This window comes from Miscanthus floridulus, chromosome 4, assembly GCF_019320115.1.
Source record: "Miscanthus floridulus cultivar M001 chromosome 4, ASM1932011v1, whole genome shotgun sequence".
Lineage (NCBI taxonomy): Eukaryota > Viridiplantae > Streptophyta > Magnoliopsida > Poales > Poaceae > Miscanthus > Miscanthus floridulus.
In genome coordinates, this window is record NC_089583.1 from 115,825,273 (window position 1) to 115,852,303 (window position 27,031).

A 27,031-nucleotide genomic window follows, 5' to 3' on the forward strand; every position below is an offset into this window, starting at 1 on the left:
GCGAGAGTGAATACATATCCTGACGTGGATTTTCTATCATCTCCCGCATAATCAGAATCCGAGTACCCCACCAATTGGAAAGATTCTGATCTTCTATACGTCAACATGAGGTCTTTCGTACCTTGCAAATATGGCAAGACTTTCTTTACCAATTTTCAGTGTTCCATTCTTGGATTACTCTGAAATCTGCCAAGCAACCCGGTAACAAAAGCTAAGTCAGGGCGCATACACACTTGAGCATACTGTAAGCTTCCGACAGCTGAAGCATATGGAACCACTTTCATTTGATCGAGCTCGTACTGGTTCCTGGGGCATTGAAAATCTTCATATCTGTCGCCCTTGACTATAGGAGCAGGCGATGGACTACATTTATGCATACTGAATTTCTTTAATATTTTTTCTATGTATGCCTTTTGTGATAGTCCTAATACCCCTTTCTTCTATCTCGGTGAATTTCTATGCCCAAAACATATGATGCTTCACCAAGGTCTTTCATGTCAAACTTTGAGGACAAAAACTTCTTTGTCTCCTGCAGCAGACTCACATCACTACTAGCAAGTAGAATGCCATCCACATACAGAACAAGGAAAATAAATCTCCCATTCTTAAATTTTGCATAAATGCAATTGTCCTCAGCATTCTCTTTAAACCCAAAATTCTTTATTGTTCTGTCAAACTTTAAGTTCCACTGTCTTGAAGCTTGCTTCAATCCATAAATGGATTTCTTTAGGCGGCAACCCATTCTTTCCCTTCCTTCTACAACAAAACCTTTTGGTTGTGCCATGTAAACATTTCCCTCTAAATCTCCATTTAGAAATGTCGTCTTTACGTCCATCTGATGTAATTCTAAATCATAATGTGCCACTAATGCCATTATAATTCTGAGAGAATCCTTACATGAGACTAGAGAAAATATCTCATTGTAATCTATCCCCTCTCTTTGTGTAAAACCTTTCGCCACAAGTCACGCTTTAAACCTTTCTATATTCCCTCTGGAGTAATATTTTGTTTTGTAGACCCATTTGCAGCCTACTGTTTTGGTTCTTTTAGGAATTTGTTCTAAATCCCAAACACCATTTGAACTCATAGATTCCATTTCATCTTTCATAGCTTTCAACCACTTTGATGAGTGTTCGCTTCTCATGGCTTCTTCATATGAGGTGGGATCACCCTCCATATGAAACTCTTCAGTATTATAGATTTCATAATCATCAGAAATAGCTGATCTTCTAACTCTTTGAGACCTTCTAAGGGCCTCCACATTTGGCACATTTTCTGTTTGAGGCTGTTGTTGCTCCCCCTCATGTGTGGCAATAGGTTCTGTAGGATTCTGAACCATGGGTTCCTCATCCTTATTTATTGTTGCCATAGGAGGAATAACAACAGGTGCTGGTACCATAACATCTTGCAATATAGGTGTAGCAACAACAGGTAGCTCGAAAAATGGCTCCTAAACCATCGGAGTGGGTGCATACACCTGTTTCTCCTCAAGATCAATTTCTCGAGCTACCATGCTCCCCTTCATCATTTCATCCTTTAGGAAGACAGCGTGTCTCGTTTCCACAAACTTTGTATGTCTATCTGGACAGTAGAAACGAAAACCTTTTAATTTTTCTGGGTAGCCAATGAAATAACAACTTACTGTTTTGGGATCTAACTTCCTAATGTTTGGGTTAAATACTTTAGCCTCAGCAGGACTGCCCCCCACATGTAAGTGGTTTAGTGAGGGTACTCTTCCTGTCCATAACTCATACGGTGTTTTGAGCACCGACTTACTTGGTACTCTATTAAGAATATGAATGGCGGTTTTAATGCCTCCATCCACAGGCTCAATGGTAAGGTGGAGTAACTAATCATACCACGCACCATATCTATCAGGGTATGGTTATGCCTTTCAGCTACTCCATTCTGCTGAGGTTCGCCCGGTGTTGAATACTGGGCGATTATACCATTCTCCTATAAGAACCTTGCAAAAGGTCCAGGAACTTGTCCATATGGGGTATGCCGACCGTAGTACTCCCCCCACGGTTAGACCTGACTATCTTAATCTTTAAATCATATTGATTTTCAACTTCTGTCTTAAATATTTTGAATTTATCCAACACTTCTATTCTTTCTTTAATTTAAATAAATGTAGCCATAACGAGAGTAATCCTCTGTGAATGTTATGGATGAATCATAACTATCCACCCTTTTCACAGGAAAAGGACCACATATGTCTGTGTGAATTATCCCTAAAATTCTTGTGCTTCGTTTGGCATCCTTTTTAATTTTCTTTACATACTTTCCTTTAATACATTCTATACATTGCTCTAAGTCAGAGAACTCCAATGGAGGAAAAATTTCATTCTTAACTAGTTTTTCTATTCTCCCCCTCGAAATATGGCCTAAACAACTGTGCCATAATTTCAATGATACATTAGGAGTTCTCTTTTGTTTTCTATTTGCGTTGTTCGATGAGGATACTTTCTCATTCACATCACATACGGAATTCACATTTTCACGAAGTGATAACAAATAAAGCTCGTCTTGTCGGAAGGCAAGACCAATACATCTATTATTAAACAATATCTGACATTTGCCATTTCCAAAATGACAATCATAACCATCGTGGTCCAACTTTGAAACACAAATCAAGTTTCTTTGCAAAGAAGGTACGTAAAGAACATCTCTAAGAAAAAGTATGAAACCATCAGCAAGCTCTAGCGGAAGATCACCAACGGCCTCAACATCTGCTTGTACTCCATTTGCGACTTTAATGAAACTTTCGCTTCTTTGCAAAGTTCTCATCGAACGAAATCCCTGTAAAGAATTAGCAACATGAATAGTTGCACCTAAATCAATCCACCAAGTAGATTTTGAAAACTTGACATACAAGGATTCATTTATGAACGTAATAATGTTCTCACCTTTCTTTTTCATAATCATCTTTAGGAAATCAGGACAATTTTGCTTATAATGTCCCCTACCCTTACAATGAAGACATTGATCTTTATCCACTGAGAATTGCTTGTTCTGAGACTGTTGCATGGGACCCTTTCCAGGTGACTTGGAGGAAGAGCTGTTATTATAGTTCTTTTTCTTATTATCTTTTAGGTAGTTGATAGTACCACCCTGTGAAACTTTTATTCTTTCCTCCTCTTGCACACACATGGCTATGAGCTTTTCTAAATCCCATTTCTCGAGCTGTATGTTGCAATCACTGTTCGCCTAAACGGCCGTTTAGACCGTTTAAACACCGTGTAAACGCTACACGGAGGTGCGCTGTTTCCGTTTAATCACCCGTTTACCCCGTTTAATTGGCCGTTTAGCCCATTTAATGGGACATTTTGCCCAAATAATGGCTAAATGGTAGGTGACCGACTGTTTACCGTTTAGCGTTTAGGAAAACACTGGTTGTAATTAACAACAAAATGTCAAATTCTTTTGGCAAAGAAGCAAAAATCAAATGAATAAGAAACTCATCCTTGAGAGCCAAATCCATTGGTTTGAGCTTAGATGCCAAATTGCTCATTCTCAGTATGTGCTCTCTAATGTCACTGCCGCCACTAGAATACCTTTCTGTCACCAGCTGCTTGATCAGCTGGGTTGCATATATATTTGAAGAGCCAGTGAACTGACTCTTTATTCTTTCTAGGTACTCTATGATCGTGTCACAGTCTGGAATTGAGCCCACTATAGCAGGCTCAATTGTATTCTTTATCACAACCAAACATTTCTTATGGGTTGTGACCCACTTTCTATGTTCGAGGTCAAAAGACATCTTTATGGGAGCAAAGCCCCGCTCTCTGTTCTGCAATGCAGCACCAGTCTCATTAGTCTCCCTCACCGGTGCCACAGGTTCTTTGGAACATGGTGTGGTGACTACCCAGTCAACCTCAGCCAAGATGAAGGACAATTCAATCTTTTTCTTCCATTCAATGTAGTTATCCCCTTTGAGAGTTGGGATATCTTTGATATAAGCCATCAAGGAGTATCCTCCTAAAAACACAATTTCTCTTTAAAGTGAGAACATAATATAATAACAATAATTGCATGCCTTAGTTTCAATGTTGATCAAAATTAAAACATACAATTTATCATTTTACACTAATTCTACATCACCGTTGGACAAAAATACAATTAATGTATGACAAAAAATCATAATACAATCATAATATTGTCATTAATCAACGTTGGTCAGAATAATAACAATATTATAATCAACTTATATTTATCTCTTGGCTCTTAAAATCAAATTCTCCCGTTGGTTCGAATTTAATTAAAAGACCATAACAACTTTTAATACGCAGCGGAAACATTAATAAATCTTATAATTCTATTTTTCAGAAACTCTTAAAATATTGTACTATTCTCCGAACAAAATTATCGTTGGACAAAATTATACATAGATTTGCATCGAAATGCAATTCGAATTCATCTAATATGCATCAAATTGTTTTCTAGAAAGTAAGAAAATTAAAAAATTGTGGTTGTACTATTTATTTGGCCATTTTAGCCCGATGCCTGGCGCGGCCCGTAGCCAGTTTGCCAAACGCGGCCTGCGCTGCTACGCTCGCGGCCCAGTTCCTGTGCGGGCCAAATAGCGTGCGCGCGGCTCCCCCGTGCCCAGGCCTTAACATGGGCCTGGGCCGGGATTTTGTCCACCCGCCTGGGCCTAATCCGGCCTGGGTGCCTGCCATCCGCCAGATGCGATTCGACGGTCGTCCACGCGAGTCGGGCGACACAAAACGCCGCGGCCGCCACACCCCTAAAACCCTAAACACCATTTTGCCTTTGCCCTTTCTCTCATAGCGCCGCTCGTGGTCCAGCCATGGATGGAGCAGCAGCCGTCCATGATTGCGGACTGGAGGTGCAAAGCCGGCGTCGCCGTTGGGCTTTTCGTCGGCGCGCGCTCTCGCCCGTGGCTGAGCGAGCCGCTGCTGAGTAGCCTGGCGACAGTGCCCTATCCCGCACGACATCGTCTCATCCTGCGCGGAGTCTAGTGCGACGGCAGGCGGAGGTGACGGCGCAGGGGATCCCCAGGTAGGAGAAAACCCCTTCCAATCCATCCTTTCTTTCTTGATTCAGGATCATAGTTAGGGTTAGGGTTGCGGTCTGTTCTTTCCCGATCCGATCCGGATCGGTCAAACTTTCTCTCTTTTCTTTTCTTATCCCCGATCTAAATCTACGAACTAGATAGGCGTCTGATACCATTGTTAAATCCCAAAGATCACATAGAGTAGCATCTAGTCAGGTGGTTCTTTGTATTTGGGATGAACAAGTAGAAATCCTAATGAACCGTACTACACAGTGATAGAGAGAGGAGAGTGAATGGGAGTGTACAGACCATCGGAGGGCGCCGTCGAGGAGGATCTGGCCATCTCTTTTGGTCGGTGAAGCTCTGCGCATGGGCAACGATGGTCGGAGAAGAGTTGGTGAAGTCCGACGATGCACTGGCGGTACAGTGAGGCCGACGGTGATGACGGTGGTGGCTTCCCATCGCTGGCTACGCACCCTATTGAGATCGGACTTAGGGTTTGTTGGTGGGGCAGAGTGGCTCACGGTGAACCTCGTACAATGAGCCACCGGCCCCCACCACTTTATATAACGTAGTGCGATGGGGGCCCACCAACCATGTAGGGTTGGGTGCCCCCGATCAGGGCATGTGACCAAGGCCCAATAGGTCATTAGGCTTATTGGCTGGGAGATCATTCCAACAGCAGGGTCTAGGCACCACGGCTTGGGGCGATGGCTGCTAGCTTGCCTCTGCGTCATTGGGAAAGCAGGTCCAGGCGCCATGGCTGCATCATCGGGGAAGCAGGGGCCAGGCGCCATGGCCGCCCGCAGCTTAGGGCACGGTCTGCTCGCTGGGGCAGATGGCTTCCTGTTGAAATTGCTCATCGCAATCTTAGGGAGGGATGAGACGAACCCGTAGGTCATCGTGATCGGTGCCATTGGAAGGCGTGGTGGAGAGGACAAGGACGGAGGTGTGCATGACCGGCGCGGGAGGCTTCGTGGCCTCGTGGCTCATTGAGCGCCTTTCTCGCCGGTGGCCAATACGTGGTCCATGGCACCGTCCGTGATCCGAATACGAAATCACTGCTTGTCTTCTTGCTCCTGGTGAACTAGCGTGTGTGCATGCATGCATGTCAATGATCGATCTGTGTCGTGCGTGGCATGCAGGCGACACCCAAAACACGCACTTGGCAGCGATGGATGGCACCGCGGACCGGCTATGCCTGTTCATGGCCGACTTGCTGGACTACGACAGCGTGGCAGCGGCCATTGCCGGCTACAACGGCTTCTTCCACGTGGTGTCGTTTGTGGCCGCCGTGATGGTGCACCCTGGCTGGCCCTAGAACGAGGTCATGGATGAAGCCTGCTGGTCTGATATAGAATTCTATAGAACCACTCAAGTGACAACAAAAGGGAACGGTGAAAGAGAAAATGGCTATATAGTTCACATGCCATAGTAGATCTGACCACCTTACAAGAATTAAATGTTTTAACTAGTCTATGAAATAGTGAAATAAAAGTGTGCACTGAGAAGGCGTGTTTCATTCTTAGTTACTAATACTGTTACGTCTTGGAAACAGTGGGATGAAATCTCCAATTGAGACTGGCCTAATAACAACTAGAAGGATATCTTGCACTTTGATGTAGGAATCTCTTAGAAACAAAACCATTATATGTATGAGTTGAATCATCTACATGTTCTAAGATTTATTTTTGTTTAAATTGTTGCATTAAAAGGTTAGAAATTAGTGCAATAATATGGCTATTAGTGGGAGATGATGTAGATAGTTAGTGGAAGATGATGTGGATGGCTTACATGTTAAAATAGAACTTGTCATGGGGATTAACTTTATAAGAGATATAGATTTAGATGTGCCCCTCGTGTCTGCTAACTTTCCACTTCCTCGTCTTACATCCTTGAAAGGTTGCATTCACGTATGCATTTAGAAGCGAACATTGAAATTTTGTTGGAGAGGAGCTTCAAACCATCTTTAATCTCCACAAACTCTTCTGTCTCTTATCGATATTTTTAAAACAATAAGAGGGGTTCCATTACACTACCTATAATGTTGCTCTAAAATCGCATGCTACCAAGACCGATGCTAAGAAAATATCCCAACAACACATCGTTAAACATCGGCACTCTGGTATGACTTGATGTTGGTTTTTTTAACTCGACATCGTCTACCACAGTGGTATTACCTGGTGGAGTAAGCTTTAGCATCGATGTTGATGGTAGTTGACAACCAACTTAAACCGTCAATTAAACATACATAAGGGCATAAACATAATCACCAATGAAGGTTTAGGGTTTAAAGTAGTAATTTCCATAAGTTTTGGTGAATCTATATTTTCAGTAGGGTTTAATCAAAAAACCATCAAAAGGGATCTAAATGTCAAAGGAAAATATGGAGTTCCACCACGGTACCTATGTGGGAAGACTCTAGAAGGTTCAGAAGCCATGTCACCAAAGCGGAGGGCTACCCCCTGATAGGTGGGGCCGCCCGGCCTGTAGGTGGGGCCGCCTAGCCCTCTGGTCCCACCTGTCAGCCAGCTTCGTATGGTGGTCTCCCACCATCTTTGAGGATGCATCTAGTCCTTTGCTTAAGTCAGTTTGATCCAAGGGCTCATGTTGGACCCTCAGGGCTATATAATGTAGCCCCTGCCTCCCCCAGGAATCATAAGTCATCAAGTCCTTTGAGAAGACAAAAACCCTAATCTCCTTAGAGTTCCTCCTCCTCCATAGTATAGCTAGTTAGGATAGATCTAGAGGGAGGCAAGCAGGACTTCGCTTGGATTCCCAATCTTGTCAAGAGTGTGGTTCGGTACAAACTTTGTACCCCTCTCTCTTTTGTTTCTCTATTATTTTTATATGCTAGTTATAATTGTTATGACAATGTCAATATTCATCTTATTCATGTTCTTTATTATGATGTTCATCGTCTACTTTGATTATATGCTTAGTATAGCTAGTTTATCATTATGTTTACACATAAGTTCGTATAGCGCTCACTCCAAGGTACCATGGATGGGTGGTCGACATTGTGCAAGCGTGGTGCTTATACGTTGTTTACCTACAGATACAGCCTATATTCTGGGTCATGTGGTAGATCGTTCATGTGACATTGCCGTTGAGTCCTTTGTAGTCCACTCCCCGAATATAGGCGCACGTAGGGTCCGATTACGAAGGTAGAACAAGCTCTACCCTCAATCTTCCTTAGTAATATCCCTTCTGTGTAGATATGATGATGATCTTAGCCATGATTACTTGGTGTGATTGCACTAATCAAATGTATGCTTTGACTTGTAATTAAGAATGACTTAGAGTAAAGTTAGGAGATATAGGTTTATAATAGGTGGCTAAGTACTTCAACCAAGTGACACATTAATAAATGCCAATAAGCATTTCTAGGCTTTTGCTAGGGGTTAGGATTTGAACTTCATTCTTAATAACAACGCTAAAAAATGTCAACAAGCATTTTTGGCGTCGTTGCTGGGGAAGGTAACTAGGCAAAGGAAGTATTGATAAACTTATACTTATTGATGTGATCAAGGAAAACCATTGACCCCTGCTCAAGCAGGATTACCCTTATTTTGTCTACTTTTGTATCTTATGCAGGGTAATGTATGACCGGTTTTTCACCTTTCGACAAACTACGTTGAAGATCCAGAAGCTTTAATCAGGAGAACCAGAGCTAAACTCAAGAAAGTCTTAGCTTTAAAATCAAAAGACAATCGTATAAGGCAAAGCTTAACACCAGAATTTGAAGCCATAGCTAATAGGACTCTCCATGAATTCTCTGCTCTAACTATGGCCAACATTCATACTAGATAGACAGTCAATGTCGGAGACAATGGATTCGAGCAGGCAGCTCTCATCAATATGGTGCAAGAAAACCAATTTTGTGGAAATGCACATGAAGATGTAAGTGCACATCTCCAACACTTTCTAGAGATCTGTAGCACCTTCACCATCAAAGGAATAACCCAGGACGCCATACTACTTTGCCTTTTACCATTTTCACTTTTGGGGAAGGTGAAACAGTGGTTCTACGGCAATAAAGATAGAAACACTACATGGGATAACTGCTTCACTGTCTTTCTAGCAAAGTTCTTTCCCACAGGCAAGACCAATGCTCTGCGTGGGAGAATTTCAAGTTTTCAGCAACAACATGATGAATCTATCCCTGAGGCATGAGAACGATTTTAAGACTATATATTAGAATGTCCTCATCATAGGATGAAGAATTGGCTACTCATGCAGACGTTCTACCACGGGTTGACCAATAGTACCCGTGAGACCATGGATGCTGCTGTTAGAGGTGCATTCTTGTCACTTACACTTCTAGCTGCGACCACTCTTATGGAGAAGATGGCCTCCAACTAGGGCTAGAATGAAGAACATGTTCAGACCCGCAAGAGAGGTGGAGGTATGCATCAACTCAAGGAGGTAGACATGCTATCTGCCAAGATGGACCCACTGATGAAGAAGCTCAAAGACCGACCTAATGAAAAGCAAGAAGTCATGCACATTCATGATTCCCACATGATATGTGAAGTATGTGGCAACATTGGGCATTCAGGGAATAGCTGTCCTAAAACCCAAGAGGATATGAACTTTGTCAACAACAACTACTATCGTCCTCAACAGAATCAAGGATAGAACCAGCAACAGAGGCTAAACTACCAAGGTAACTACCAAGGTAATAATTATAATAACTTCAATCAACCACCCTTGATAGAATTAATTGCTGGTCAATCTAGACTTATGGAAGGATTATCTAAGAAGGTAGCTACCAATGATAAAATTCTAGAAAATATAAATAATAGAATGGATAGCTTTGCTTCTGCCATTAAGAATCAGCATAGCTTTATTAAAAATGATAGAATCACAAATAACTCAGCTGGCGGCTGCTGTTTCTCCATCCGACAAAGGTAAGATTCTAGGGCAGCCAAAAATTTAGAAACTACAAATCTTGTCGATATTCACAATGCAACTTACTACTACACGGAGCCATCGACGGGAAGCTGAATAGATTATACCTTGCCTGAGAAGAAGAGCGACCCAGGGACACCTATCATCCCCATCGCCATTAGACCTCACATTTTTGAAGAAGTTGTCTGTGACTTCGAAGCAAGCATCAACATCATGCCTAAGGTAATCTATGATCGAATTAATAGAGATGCTTTGTTGTACAAAATATGTGTTTGCAGCTAGTAGATCAGTCACTCTGTTACCCCAAGGGAATTCTTGAAGATGCCATTATTCGAGTGGGACAATCATATGTTCCCATAGACTTTATGGTTTTGGAAATTGGTGGATATGTAAGGGCACCCATTATTTTGGGTCGACCTTTCATAAGCACCGCAAAAGCCATCATGTACGCAAACAATGCCAAGATCTGCTTCACAATTAAGGATAGAAAAGAGAAGTTTTCGTTCAAGAATCATATCTTGCAATCTCCTTGACATCCGCAGACGCCATATTTGCCCAAAGTGACAACAGTGACTAAGAAAAGAACAACAAGAGAAGAAGGAAGAACAAAGCCAGGCAACCACATGAAGAGACAGTCAATATGATCAACACACTCAGATCAAAGTACGACCACCTCCTCGCTTCACTATTCCTTGCCAAGAAGGATGATCCTAGTGTATAGACGATTGAGTGTACCATTGGACAAAGAATATTCCATAAGAACTTCTACAACATTGCATCGGGGGTCAACATAATGTCCAAGGTAACGTATGAATATTTATTCGGTGATGAACCTTTGTTCCCTACATACATGCAATTACAGATGGTGGACCAATTAATCCAATTACCGAAGGGGATAGCAAAAGATATTGTGGTAAGAATACATGATCACTATGCCCCTGTCGACTTCATGGTTCTAGACATGGGTGAAGAAGAAGATGATACACCCATCATTCTTGGAAGACTGTTCCTCTACACCACCAATGCAATCATCTAGGTTGGATCTAGACAAGTCCACTTCTAATTCCCTAGAGAAAAGGTATGCTCGTATTTTAATAGTTACACTACTTATGAGCAACCAAAGAAGTCCCGCTCCAAGAGGAGACGTCAATCATCCCAAAACCAGAAGAATCAATCTCCAAAGAATGAATGGGAGGAAGATAAGAAACCTAAAGGAGTTATAAAAGATGAACCCGCTCTGCCAAAGTCAAGTCTACAGACCAAGTTGGTATGGAAAGAGAAGGTAACATCGTCACCAGAGTCACAAGAGGTGCAATCATCAGGGTCTTCATCCCCGAGATCGATTGATGCACCCAAGGAATGAACGAGATAGGAGAAGAGTCCTACCCGGAGGACTTAAAAATCCAAACCTTGGTCATGAGGTAACATCAGTAGTTATCCATATTTACTTTTTAGTACTGCATAAATTATTTTTCACTTTAGCATATTTACTTTTTCTACATTAGCATTGCATTTAGAAAAGAAAAATAAAAAGTTCCATTATTGCATTATATCATTGCATCATAAAGCCTAAAGCCACATGTGAAAATTTTCTCGGCGTGTAAAAGCCCAAAGGAATATTCACCGTGGTGGCATAAAAATAAAAAACACATGCATACATATTTTCTTTCTGCATTATATAAATAATAAAATCCAAAAATATATTAAATAGACATCCTACTAAGACTTTGTCAATTAGAAAATCTATCTAAACTCCAAGGACAACAAATCTCTGAATGGCTGACCGCTAACCCCTTATCCTAATCTGTGCCATGAGTTTTGGTGTTCTTGTTGGAATATTTTGCAGGGTGATCAAGAGTAATGCCATCCATCCGAAGAACATATTCCCAAGCCGCTGCTACACCCGCTGTACGAGGAAAACTACTTCTGGAAGGATGAGAGAGATTTTAAGAAAGACCACGACAACATCCAGCTTGGGGGAGGAGCATTCCCCATGTATCTAACTAAGTATTTCTTTCCCTTTTTGGTTTTACTATGTTTGAGTTTTCTATATATTTGCTAAAGTCGTAAAAAGATGCATAAACAAAATAAAAAACTATTTTAGCTACATATATATAGTAAGGTGTGATCTTAAAAATAAAAAAATAAAATAAAAGTGTATGTCTAGTTTTCTATTTTTAAGAGCTAAATAAATAAAATGGACTGTAAGGATAATCTCTTGCAATGGAATTGATGAATAGTTGCTCTGTTGTAATTCCTTTCAAGTACCTAGTTTTTAGCCTTAAATTCTCCCGAGTTTTAGATACGACTGTTTTGATATAAGAATTTACTCTAAACTTAAAACTCATGGGTAGCATATGCTTGATCTAACTCTAGGTATTTGACAGATATAATATGAGAAGGTCTGAGCTGCTGTTTATCGTGTTCCTAGTGATACTAAAGTTCTAGAGATTTATCTTTTGAAAAACATAAAAATCTTACATGATGAACTCATGTATGACAAAGCTTGAATTCCTACCAGAGCTATATATGATATTTAGAATAGAAAAACTTCCACTCATATATGTTGCATGTTTTGCATTAAGTTTAGTCAAGCTTTATTGACCCTTATGAGAGGTTTGTCATGCTCTTAAAATCAAGATCACGTACACATCACCCACATATGCACTACTCCTACACTAGGGGTAGGCGCAAAAACATGTCATTCCATCTAGATTCACCCAAAAATGTTTTACTCCTATACTGGGAGTAAACAACAAAAATATTCTTGATTGGATATCCATCAAATAAATGCTCCAAGTTCTTGTTGCTATCTCTCAAAAGTTTTATTGTAGAAAGAAGCATGGGGCTATGCAAAAGTTATTCATAAAAAAGAGATGAAAAAATAGATAAGTGTCTAAATTATTAAAACAATGGGTACTCAAATGTCCACCTGAAAAAAGTGAGATGAATAAGATAGTCCATGTTTTCTTGCAAAGTTGTTTTTAAGTTTCAAAAGAGAGATATGTTTTCAAGGAGCATGGTAGAATTAGGTTAGCCACCAAATATATCCACCATACATCCATACACATGCACATCTTGATTTGATTATATGACTCAACTCTCTTTGGATCCAGTGTTTGACTTTATAATATATGTATTGCAAATATGCTCTTTTATGTTTTTCCACTCCTATGATCTCCACATAAGCCTTAGTTGTAGGGAGAGAAGGCATACCACTGCTATTGCCATGGTGAGGATCCACAAATACCATAAATATTAAGAGACTTGAGAGTATCATAAAATGGAGAGCTCTAAGTTTTATTTTACAAATCTATAAAAACTCTAGAATAATGGTTGAGCAAAGAACTTGAGACACAGTGCTTGACTTGATTGTTCTGTCTTTCAATTGCTCAAGACCCAAGTGAAGGCTACAAGCCCTATGATTAAAGGTAATATGGGTAAGTTTAAAAGTCAGATTGGTTTTTTCTAATCCAGAGGAGAATTCTTATTTGAACGCATATGTACTTTTGAGGAGTTGCTTCAATGTTTTCAAAATCCTTAAACTCTAGATCCATTTACTAACTTTAGTTTTGCTGAGGGACTAGCAAAAGGTAAGCTTGGGGGAGTTGTTGACAGTAGTTAACAACCAACTTAAACCATCAATTAAACATGCATAAGGGCATAAATATAATCACCAAAGAAGGTTTAGGGGTTTAAACTAATAAATTCCATAAGTTTTAGTGAATCTATGTTTTTAGCAGGGTTTAATCAGAAAACCATCAAGAGGAATCTAAATGTCAAAGGAAAATACGGAGTTCAATCATGGTACATACGTGGGAAGACTCTAGAAGGGTCCGGAAGCCACGTCACTTAAGCGGAGGTCCACCCCCTGACAGGTGGGGCTGCTAGGCCTACAGGTGGGGCCGCTCGGCCCCCCTGGTCCCACCTATCAGCTAGCTTCATATGGCGGTCTTCTAGAGCCTTTGAGAATACATCTAGGCCATTGCTTAAGTTGGTTTGATCCAAGGGTTCATGTTGGACCCTCAGGGCTATATAATCTAGCCCCTACCTCCCCCAGGAATCGTAAGTCATCAAGTCATTTGAGAAGACAAACCCTAATCTCCTCAGAGCTCCTCCTCCTCTGTAGCATAGCTAGTTAGGATAGATCTAGAGGGAGGCAAGCAGTACTTCACTTGGATTCCTAATCTTGTCAAGAGTGTGGTTTGGTATAAACTTTGTACTCCTCTTTCTTTTGTTTCTCTATTATTTTTATATGCTAGTTACAATTGTTATGATAATCTCAATATTCATCTTATTCATGTTCTTTATTATGATGTTCATCATCTACTTTGATTATATGCTTAGTATAGCTAGTTTATCATATATACATATCTTATCTTATGACTTATCCATGCTGTGAGTAGAGTATTTGTTATGGTTTACTTCTCGTTCAATAATATAAGTTATCAATACATGTCCATGCTAGACCTTCCTAGTAGTAAAAATATAAATAACGATACCTAGAATACTCTCGGGTAAACTGCTACAAGGGTATATTATCTCTGCGCTTGTGCATACTCTTTATTCATAGATTTGTATAGTCACATACTTTAATAATGATCTGCTCAGTGTTATTCTAGTAGTAATACTATGTAGTACCAACACATATCTCTGGCATCATCACTAGAGATGACAACCTAGTAAAGTTAGGAGATATAGGTTTATAATAGGTGGCTAAGTGCTTCAACCAAGTGACAAGTTAATAAATACCAATAAGCATTTCTGGGCTGTTGCTAGGGGTTAGGATTTAAACTTCGTTCTTAGTAGCAATGCTAAGAAATGTCAACAATTGACTTTTATCAATGTTGTGGGTAATCTAATCACAAAGGTGGTAGGAGGTCTTAAACCCCGCTCATCCCATTGCTTGATCCACCCTAGTCTACATTATGTAGTTGGCGTTGCTCGCTACTAACCACTCCCTCATGTCTAATTTATAAGGTGTAATATGACATGGCAGAATCTTCTAAGTTACACATTGATCATTCATTCACTTCATATTATATTGTTTATGATTATGAACTTGTTATTATTGGATAGTAATTTTGATTACTAATCAAACAATATCAAGTAATAGTTGAAAACTATTGGCCAAATTAGTGGTCCAAGACTATAAGTAAGCTTAACTTCAAATACAAATGTTTGCCTTATAAACTGAACCAGAGGGAATACTAACCAATATCCTTTGTAATGTCTACTAGTGAAAGCCGCGCGACTTTACGCGCGCCGATAAGTGAATAAGCTCAAGTTTATAAAGGTAGGGTTCATATGTTGTATATGATTTGGTCCCGTACATATCTGCGGGGATATAATAAGTGTGGATTTACAGGATGCATATATTAGATGCGAAAGGTGGAGGCAAAGTTCATACATTAGATAGTTACATTCTTCAAACCTAGCAATGTCTTAATTGTACAATCCACGCGCCATCGCGCGTGATGACAAGCTAAGCATGTTTAAGTTTATATAGGTAGGATTCATATGTTACATACACATGGGATTGAAAGGTCCTTGTTTGGTTTTGGTAATTGAGTGACAACTTAGGTGGACTAATTGTGTTTATGTGAGATACACAGGTGATTAGTCCACAGGTACATGTGTGTGAGCAACATATGCCATGAAGGTGAAAATGGCTTGGAGATGTTGCAAAGCTCACACATGTGATGATGAAGGAGCTTAAATGCACATGAGACATGACATTGAGTCATGTGATCAAGGTGGAGAAGATCAAGACAAGACTTGGCTTGATGGACCAGTTGCAAGCGTGAAGGGCAAGTCGAAGGCTTTGGAGTGATGGACCGCGTGGCGGTGAAGCTTGAGCAAGACTTGGCGCCGATGGACGATGGCAACGGTGAAGAGCAAGTAAAGTCAAGATCGATGAACGAATATGATCATGTGATGATATGAAGTGGATCATATCATTATTGATCGTGTTGGTGCATGTGTTGCATCAACATTGGAGGAGATGGAATGGAATGCGCAAGGCAAAGGTATAACCTAGGGCATTTCATTTCACCGGTCATAGGTGTGTAGAGAAGTTTATGACTGGGTTTAGGATAGATGGCCGTACTATCAAGAGGAGCAAACTTGTTTGCATATCGGTCATCTAGTGCCACTTGAGTGATCTAACTTTGCATTGTCGCTAGGATCGAGTGGCGTGGCAAGTTGAGTGGCTAACATCCTTTGGGAAATGATTGTGAAAATGCTAACACACATACACATGGTGGTGTACACTTGGTGGTGTTGGCACATTTACAAAGGAGGTGGTGTTTGCAGGGTTGAGATGGGTTTGGGTCCCTCTCTCCCTCCCGCTGAGCTTGTGAGGCAGGATTCGGCGCTTTCAGGAAAATGGAATGCCTACTTTCTATTGCACCGGATGCAAATTCTTGTGGTTAGCACACTTGAGCAAGGGTGAAGAGAATGGAGGTGATGCCAGCATCGGTCAAGTGACCGGACACTGGATCCAAAAGCACCGGACACTGCCTGGCTGTGTCCGGTCATGCTGACATACGGTGACGCAGTAGCTGGAGTGTGACCAGACGCTGGCTGCGTCCGATCGCGTTTGACCAGACGCGTCCGGTCATGCTCGGGAGCTTACTGGAAACGACCAGACGCTGAGGGTCCAGCGTCCGGTCAGTTGAAGCTGCTGCGTCCGGTCAGGTCAAGTGACCGTTGGAACCGGGACACGTGGTCATCCGCGAGCGATCGGACGCTGAGGTCTAGCGTCCGGTCAACACGATCGGAGCGTCCGATCGGCCCGACCGTTGCCCAGTGAAGGGGTAACGGCTAGTTTAGCCCTTGGGGCTATAAATAGAAGTGGCCTTCGGCCATGGCTGGAGCTGAGCACCTCAAGGGACTTAGTGTCCATGCTTGTGAGTGCTTGGGAGCCCTCCATCACACATATACTTGATAGTGATCATTCGATTGTGTGAGTGAGCGATTCTAGTGCGATTGCATCGTGAGGTTGCATCGAGTGGCACTAGGTGATCGAGTTGCAAGCCGGTAGTGCTTGTTACTCTTGGAGGCTACCACCTCCTAGATGGCTTGGTGGTGGTCTCCGTCGAAGCCCGTAAGAAGCTTGTGCGGTGCTCCGGAGAAGTGCTTGTGAGGGGTACTTGTGCTCGCCCCGCGGGAGTCGCGAAGAGCAACTTTAGTAAAGCGTATCATTGAGCTACCTTCACTCAAGGGGTAGGTTCTTGCGGCGCCCGACGTGCGGGCTTAGCGGGTGATGCTAATTAGCCGCCGAACCACCAAGTGAGCGGTCGACACAACAGGGACTAGCGTGTTGGCAAACACGTGAACCTCGGGAGAAAAATCATCGTGTCAACCTTGTTCTTCCCGTTGGTTTGCATCCCCATTACACAAGCTTGCAATTACTTTTATACATATTAAGCTTGTGTAGTTGCTCTTATAATTAGATAGCTTGTGTAGCTTGCTAATTACCTTCTTGCTTGTGTAGCATAGAAGTAGCTCCCTTGCGTGGCTAATTTGGTTTTAGTAACCTTGTTAGTCACATTGCTTAGTTTGTGTAGCTAAGTATTTGTGCTCTCTAATTAGGCATTGGTTGCCTTGTTATTAAGCATTGCTAGTGAGCTTAGTTAGCTTTGTGCTTTTGCTTACTAGCATGTGTAGGAGCTCCCTTATTGCTTAAAGTACTAGTGGCATAGGTTTGTGTAACCTTGCTCCTAGAATTGTTTAGGAGATCTAGCTAGCCTGGCACCTTTGTTGCATAATTGTTATCTTTGCAAGGTGCTAGTGAACATATATAGTGGGGTATAGTCTTGGCTAGACTGATAGTTTTAATTCCGCATTTGTATCGGTTAGCCGACATGATTAATTTTAGAAAAGACTATTCACCCCCCCTCTAGTCCGCCATCTCGACCCTTCAAGTGGTATCAGAGCCCGGTCTCTCATTTGTGGTCTTCACCGACCCAAGAGGATGGCGAACTTTGGGCTAGAGGTTGTTTGTGACACACACATTTTTGATGGCACAAACTATGCACGGTGGAAACATCATATGCTTGATCATTTCCGTGAATTTGGTCCCAAGGCATGGTGGATCATTGTTGTTGGTTTTTCTCATGATGCTTTGGATAAGGACAACCTAACCCAAGCACAAGAGGATTGCTTACAACTTGATCATCGTGCTCTTTATTATCTAATATGTGCTTTACATGATGATATTTTTAGACGTGTGTGGGACTTGGAGAATGCACATGATATGTGGCTAGCACTCCAAGCCTTCTACGGTGATTCCTCCACATGGGATGATGGCAAATTCAAGAAGGAGGATAAGCCTAAGAAGGAGGCGCATGAGTGTGTTGAGCATAACCACAATTTTGTGATTGTGGAAGATTGCTCCACCTCATTGTCAAGTGAGGACGATGATGATCAATCCACTACAAGTTCACTTGACAAGGTTGATGATGATGCCACAAGTGTTGCAAGTGATGTTGCTACCCCATGCACACTTGATGGTGATGATGATTCATGCTCGAGCCATGATGATAATGCTACTACAAGCTCTCCATCTACATCACCACATTGCTTCATGTCACAAGGTGACACTAAGGTATCAAATGATAATGTGGTTGATCATGTTGATTCATATGATGAGCTTATTAGTAGACTTGCTAGCATGACCATGTCTTTAGAAAATGAGAAAGCTAAAACATTAAAATTTGAAAATGAGAACTCATTTCTAAAGAACTCTTGTGAAGATCATAAGAAATTACTTGATGCATATAAATCTTCACTTGATGAGCTTAAATTGAATCATGAGACACTACTTGCATCTCATGATGAATTATTAGAAAAACAAGCTTCTCTCATTAAAATATTTACAAAGAAACTTAAAAATAATGAGAGCTCATCACATGGGTCAAATGATCAATCACATGTTGTTGCTAACCCTTGTGATGTAGTCAAGAAGCATGTATCCACCTCTTGTGATGATTTATTAGATATGCCATGCTCTTCACATATAGATGCTTGTTCTACTTCCATGTCTTGTGAGACTAACCTTTTGAAGGAGAACAATGAGCTCAAAAATGAAGTGAAGAAATTGAGCAACAAGTTAGAGAGGTGCTACAACTCAAAAGTCACCTTTGAGCATATGTTGAAAACTCAAAGAAACTATGGTGACAAGTGTGGCCTTGGCTTCGAAAAGAAGATGACAAAGGGCGAAAGAAAGAGAGAAAGAAAGATAAAGAAGCTACATCAAAGAAAGCTCTCTCACACCATGTGCTACCGATGTCATGAAGCGGGACACTTTGCAAATGGTTGCCCTAACATCGAGAAGCTCAAGTTGAAGAAAGAAGAAGAGAGGCTAAAGCATGTCAAGTGCTTCAAGTGCGGCACTTGGGGTCATCTTACCTCGATGTGCTCAACCAAGCAATTGGTGAAGCAACAAGTGAAGCCTCAACCAAAGCCACAAGTTGAGCAAGAGAAGACACCCCAAGAGCAAATCAAGATCAACCAACATGATGGTGATGATTTGATGATCAAGAAGAAGAAAACGAGAAGGGGTGGAAAGGCAAGGCATCCAATGCAAATTCAAGATGCCAAGATGATGAGCAAGAATGACAATGAGAAGAAAGTCTATGCTCACATCAAGTGCTTCAAGTGTGGAAGTATGGGACACTTTGCCTCTAAGTGTCCTAACAAGCTTGAGAAGAAGGCTCAAGCAATCCATGAGAGGCAAGGCAATGAGAAGCACCACATGAGCAAAGAAGAGAAGGCTCAAACAAAGAGAAAGTGCTACTCATGCCGGGAAAGGGGACACATGGCACATTCATGTCCCCTAGGTAAAATTTCTAAGCCAATTTCAATTGATAATCATGATACGCTTAGAAAAGATGGCAATGGTACCTCATTGGTTGCAATTGCAAAACATCCCGCTACTCATACTAAGGCTATGCCTAAGTATGTTGCTCCTAACTTGAGAGGACCCAAAGTTGTTTGGGTACCATCAAAAAGTGGATGAATGTGTGTAGGTACCATTGGCATTGGAGGCTTTGATTCAATTGTCTTCATAATGATCATCATATGTTGAATCAAGATATGAAGCTTAGTGCACATCTAATCCCAATGCCATGACAAATTGAATGAAGTCCAAGTGCTACAACATACAAGTATCATATTCAAGTTGTGGTGATTTATTGGAATATTTGATGACTTGCAAATAATTAAGTTGAAGCTTGCTAGTTGGATGATCATGAGCTAATCAAGGTATATCTCTTGTTGATCATTTCATTTGGGTGCATATGAGTTGATTGAATTGGATAAATATGCAATGTTGCTTGCTATAAGATGATTGAATGGATAAATTGATTAGTAATCAAGTTTGGATTGATTTGTGTTGGATAAATTCATAAGATGACATTTAGTAAGTGATTTGAATGGATATATGTCTTATGGAAGTATTCAAACAAGTTAGTATCAAGTTTGATTCATATTTGATGAGGTATAGCTCAATTGCTTGAAATCTGTCCTATATTCAAAATCTGAGCTAGCTGTGAACTTAGCCATGTTTGAGTATTGAAAACTTATTGGATTGGCATGAAAATTGGTGTACATGCTCTAGACTTATGGTATGAGATGCTGTACAAATTTCATGGAAATTGGATAAGAAATGCTTCGGTTTTGGAGTGGTTCTTGTCAGCTATAGTGCAGCAGTTTTCAGCATGTAGCAGTAGTGGAAGAATTAAAATTTGGTAGTTCATATGAGATCAAATGAAGGTAAAAATTTTTATGGCTGCTAAATAACTTAGTGAATCTCATCTCCACCAAATTTCGTGGTATTTGGATTTGTACTTTGGGATATATGCTTATTTCTTTGAAGGGTACAAAATCTGTCAGAAAAGTGACAAATGTTGGATGGATCTAGAGTCACTTTGATTGAAAGGTCCTCAAGTTGGAAACATGTTTACAAGTGTTTGAGGCACCTAAGTTTGGTTTTGAGATGATCTAGTAACATGGTAAACAAAAGAGTACAAGGCCATTTGATTGAGAAGTGTACTTTGCACACTTTTGGTACTCAAATTGGAAGATCAAGATCAAACTCAAGATGAAGATGAAATTTAAGTTCTAGTGACTATTGGAAATCCTTTAGTAGAAAGAAAAGAACTTAAACAAGAAGAAATAAAAGGACTTAAAGAAGGAATCAAGTTTACTTATCAAGTTAAGTCCATCACTTGGATCAATCAATCAAGTTATTTCAAGTGAGTATCAAGAATGGTTCTTGGAGAGAGGTCACTTCTCCCTAGTGTAGGGGCTTGCCGCCTATGTGTAGGTAAACCAAGTGTGGTACTTGGAAGGCTAACATGGAAGTGGTGATCCTAGGAACATTTGAGATGCTTAGTTGAAGCAATCAAAAGGATTGATCAAAAAAAGCAAGCAACACCCAAAAGAGAGATAGTTATTTCAAGTGGTATTTCAAATAGTTCTCTCATGCAAGCAAAGATCAAAAGATAAAGCAAGTCAACCACAACAAGAAAGTGCACTTGATCATAAGTGGTATTCATTTCATATGGGTGAAGAATGGAATTCAAAACGGTATCTATTGGTCTTCACCAACCTTATAATTGGACTTCACATTGCTATTGGAGTAATAAATTGGAATCTATGTGACTATCCTCTACTCCAACATAGCAAAGGTATCATTGTAATGTGCATGATCATTTCATCCCTTACTAGTATGCGGTTAGTGCATATAGTACATGCTTCATAGGATCATGCATTACAAATGAAATGTTTAAAATTCATAAGCCTACCACTATTGCTTGAATGATTACTTGATCTAGTGGTTAGTATATGAATTTATTCATGAGCTAGTGATCCCAAGTACTTGACTTAATTTGGATTGCTAAACAAGTGACAAGTACAACATTGACAAGATAACCCTTAAAAGAGGTGTGAAGAAGCTTATCATTGGTTCAAACCAGACTTGGAAGCTTAGGCAAAACAATTTAGTTCAAGTCAATCATAGAAGCTCATGATAGTGATAAGAGTACAAGCACAAGACAACAATGCAAATGGATATCTAGTTTGTATGTTTCAACTCACAAGTGATATCCTATAAGTGGTACTCATGAAGATAGCAAATGTTCAAGAAATGGTCTTTATTGATAAATCAAATAAGTGGTTCCATACTAGAAGATTCTTTCAAATGGTATTCACTTCCTACAAGTGGTATCTATACATAGTAGATGATGGTTCCACAAGTGATCCTCAACTTTAAGTGATCATCAAATAAAGAATGCATCCCTCACCTACAAGAGCTTAAGTGAAATAAAATGGATGACCCATACTTAGAATGATAAGATACAAGTAGTACAAGTTGCAGATTCTAAATGGTATCTACATATGGTGTCATCTCAATATTCAAGTAATATCCATCAAAAATGTAAAATTCTAGTCTCAACCATCTACCCCAAAGTGCACACCTTTGCATCAATAAGAAGCATACCTTTTATGGAAATTGATGACAAAGGGGGAGAAGTTGTACAAAGATATGATAGATATGGGGGAGATTGTAAAGTGGGAGAGATAAGATATGAAAGCTTAGAAAGCTTAGAAGGTTGGACATGGACATGGACAAAGAGGGAGCAACATTGGAGAAAAGAGAATGATCAAAATTCTTGGACAAGAGAAGCACACAAGTAGGGGGAGCAAGCTCATGAACTTTGATTGATTGCATTTGATATGTGCATAATCATGTGCTTGCTTGCATTGCATAAGTTTTCAAATTCAATATGCATGCTTGTGTGGTGTATGCTAGTTATAGAACTTGGATGATGATTTGATAACTAGCATGCATAGGATGATAGCTAGACACTTGGTATGCTTTTCAAGTAATGCTAGTACCGTGCTTTTAATGTTGATCCCACAAGGTATCTAGTGTTTTATTTCCAAGTGATATCTAGCTAACTATGGTGCTAAGGATGAACTTAAAGGTGCAACTCCGATTGGTACACGCTTCAAAGGTTTATTCTATACACCTTAGCATCATTTTGTAGTATTTACTCTCCCACAATTTCAATCTATGCATATGTGCAAACTTCAAATTAAATACTTTAGCACATATGTAGGGGGAGCTAATACTACCATTTCGGGTTTGTGGTACTTGTCCAAAATCTTTTTCACATGGTAAAATTGCTTGGGCAAGCAACATGAATCCAAAAGAGCTTAATTTATATATCTTTATAGAGTTGTCATCAATTACCAAAAAGGGGGAGATTGAAAGGTCCTTGTTTGGTTTTGGTAATTGAGTGACAATTTAGGTGAACTAATTGTATTTATGTGAGATACACAGGTGATTAGTCCATAGGTACATGTGTGTGAGCAACATATGCCATGAAGGTGAAAATGGCTTGGAGATGTTGCAAAGCTCACACATGTGATGATGAAGGAGCTTAAATGCACATGAGACATGACATTGAGTCATGTGATCAAGGTGGAGAAGATTAAGATAAGACTTGGCTTGATGGACCGGTTGCAAGCGTGAAGGGCAAGTCGAAGGCTTTGGAGTGATGGACCGCGTGGCGGTGAAGCTTGAGCAAGACTTGGCGCCGATGGACGATGGCAACGGTGAAGAGCAAGTAAAGTCAGGATCGATGAACCAATATGATCATGTGATGATATGAAGTGGATCATATCATTGTTGATCGTGTTGGTGCATGTGTTGCATCAACATTGGAGGAGATGGAATGGAATGCGCAAGGCAAAGGTATAACCTAGGGCATTTCATTTCACCGATCATAGGTGTGTTGAGAAGTTTATGACTAGGTTTAGGATAGATGACCGTACTATCAAGAGGGGCAAACTTGTTTGCATATCGGTCATCTAGTGCCACTCGAGTGATCTAACTTTGCATTGTCGCTAGGATCGAGTGGCGTGGCAAGTTGAGTGGCTAACATCCTTTGGAAAATGATTGTGAAAATGCTAACACACATACACATGGTGGTGTACACTTGGTGGTGTTGGCACATTTACAAAGGAGGTGGTGTTTGCAGGGTTGAGATGGGTTTGGGTCCCTCTCTCCCTCCCGCCGAGCTTGTGAGGCAGGATTCGGCGCTTTTGGGAAAATGGAATGCCTACTTTCTATTGCGCCGGATGCAAATTCTTGTGGTTAGCACACTTGAGCAAGGGTGAAGAGAATGGAGGTGATGCCAGCGTCGGTCAAGTGATCGGATGCTGGATCCAAAAGCACCGGACGCTGCCTGGCTGCGTCCGGTCACGCTGACATATGGTGACGCAGTAGCTGGAGTGTGACCAGACGCTGGCTGCGTCCGATCGCGTTCGACCGGATGCGTCCGGTCATGCTCGGGAGCTTACTGGAAATGACCGGACACTGAGGGTCCAACGTCCGGTCAGTTGAAGCTGCTGCGTCTGGTCAGGTCAAGTGACCATTGGAACCGGGACACGTGGTCGTTCGTGAGCGACCGGACGCTGAGGTCTAGCGTCTGGTCAACACGATTGGAGCGTCCGGTCGGCCCGACCATTGCCCAGTGAAGGGGTAACGGCTAGTTTAGCCCTTGGGGCTATAAATAGAAGTGGCCTTCGGCCATGGCTGGTGCTGAGCACCTCAAGGGACTTAGTGTCCATGCTTGTGAGTGCTTGGGAGCCCTCCATCACACATATACTTGATAGTGATCATTCGATTGTGTGAGTGAGCGATTCTAGTGCGATTGCATCGTGAGGTTGCATCGAGTGGCACTAGGTGATCGAGTTGCAAGCCGGTGGTGCTTGTTACTCTTGGAGGCTGCCACCTCCTAGATGGCTTGGTGGTGGTCTCCGTCGAAGCCCGCAAGAAGCTTGTGCGGCGCTCTGGAGAAGTGCTTGTGAGGGGTACTTGTGCTCGCCCCGCGGGAGTCGCGAAGAGCAACTTTAGTAAAGCGTGTCATTAAGCTACCCTCACTCAAGGGGTAGGTTCTTGCGGCGCCCGACGTGTGGGCTTAGCGGGTGATGCTAATTAGCCACCGAACCACCAAGTGAGCGGTCGACACAACGGGGACTAGCATGTTGGCAAACACGTGAACCTCGGGAGAAAAATCATCGTGTCAACCTTATTCTTCCCGTTGGTTTGCATCCCCATTACACAAGCTTGCAATTACTTTTATACATATTAAGCTTGTGTAGTTGCTCTTGTAATTAGATAGCTTGTGTTGCTTGCTAATTACCTTTTTGCTTGTGTAGCATAGAAGTAGCTCCCTTGCGTGGCTAATTTGGTTTTAGTAACCTTGTTAGTCACATTGCTTAGTTTGTGTAGCTAAGTATTTGTGCTCTCTAATTAGGCATTGGTTGCCTTGTTATTGAGCATTGCTAGTGAGCTTAGTTAGCTTTGTGCTTTTGCTTACTAGCATGTGTAGGAGCTCCCTTATTGCTTAAAGTACTAGTGGCATAGGTTTGTGTAACCTTGCTCCTAGAATTGTTTAGGAGAGCTCTAGCTAGCCCGGCACCTTTGTTGCATAATTGTTATCTTTGCAAGGTGCTAGTAAACATATATAGTGGGGTATAGTCTTGGCTAGACCGATAGTTTTAATTCCGCATTTGTATCGGTTAGCCGACACGATTAATTTTAGAAAAGACTATTCACCCCCCCTCCAGTCCACCATCTCGACCCTTCAAGGATGCACATAATTAGGGCACTATGATGGTGAAAGTTCTAGTTTGATTTTGGTGAATTGATGAAACCCTATGTGCTAACCTAGTTTATCAAAGTGATCATGAGATAGGTAGCACTATTCCAAAAGGTGAAGCAATGCTAATGATCATGATGATGGTGTGACCATGGCGATGATCAAGTGCTTAGACTTGGAAAAGAAGAAAGAGAAAAACAAAAAGCTCAAGGCAAAGGTAAAAACTATAGGAGCTTTTTGGTTTGGTGATCGAGACACTTAGCGAGTGTGATCACATTTAGGATCGATAGTCGTACTATTAAGAGGGGTGAAACTCATATCGAAATGAGGTTATCAAATTGCCACTAGATGCTCTAACTCATTGCATATGCATTTAGATTCTAGTGGAGAGCTAACACCCTTGAAAATGGTTGTGAAAATATGCTAACACACGTACACAAGGTGATACACTTGGTGGTTGACACATTTGAGCAAGGATGGAGAAGTTGGTGAAGTGAAAAAGATGTTTGTCACTGAAAAATAGTGATTGAACGTAGGTCACGTAGTGACAAGTCGCACCTGTGCTGGGTCCGATCAATTATAAAAGGCTTTGCGCGCTCGGGCTGTGACTTGGGCAGTGACTAGACGCAGGGTTCAAATGTGTCCTAACACGCAGCTGGTGAGTCCGATTGCCTATGACGTATGGTGACGCAAGCGTATAGATGAGGCAGTGTGGACCTGACGCGGTGGTGCGTCCGGTTAGGGCAGACCTGGCACGTCTAGTCGGCGTTTAGGCACTCGGGGAGCTCTCTAGAAACGACCTAACACACGGGCACCGCAGTTGATCAGTGCGTCCAGTCGTGTGTTGCAGCGCGTAGGCAAGGCTGGCACCGGCGCATTCGATCCCTTGTTGGGCGCATCCAGTTGTCATTTGACGCGTGGCGTGAGCGTCGCCGACCATTGAGATCAAGCGACTGAGGTTGAATGGGGGCAACACATGGCACGCATGCATTGACCAGACACTAGCTAGGTGTGTCTGGTCACCCCGACCAGTGCATCTGGTCAGCGCGAGGCTGTGTGTAGTTAGAGCCCAATGACTATTTCGTGGGGGCTCCTATTTAAGCCCCATGGCTGGCTCAAACTCACTCTCTTGACCATTTGCATTGACATGATAACCTTGTGAGCTTAGCCGAATCCCCCTCACTCATCTCCATCATTGATTCATCATCTTTGCGAGATTAGGAGAGAATCCAAGTGCATTGCTTGAGTGATTGCATCTAGAGGCACTTGGTGTTTGTGTTTCACTACGGGATTTGCTTGTTTCTCTTGGTGGTTGCCGCCACCTAGACGTCTTGGAGCCGCGAGGATCATCGAGCGGAGGTTGGTGATTGTCTCCGGCTCTAATTATGGTGATTGTGAGGGGTTCTTAACCATTCCC

The 27,031-nt window shown here is 41.6% G+C and overlaps 1 non-coding gene across 1 annotated transcript; it reads right to left on the bottom strand.

The window, feature by feature from the left end:
- Positions 1-9,133: 9,133 nt before the first annotated feature.
- On the bottom strand, positions 9,134-9,240 carry LOC136553009 (small nucleolar RNA R71). The gene has a single exon (XR_010782917.1). It is a non-coding gene; the product is annotated as a small nucleolar RNA R71 (small nucleolar RNA).
- Between the last annotated feature and the right edge of the window lie 17,791 nt (positions 9,241-27,031).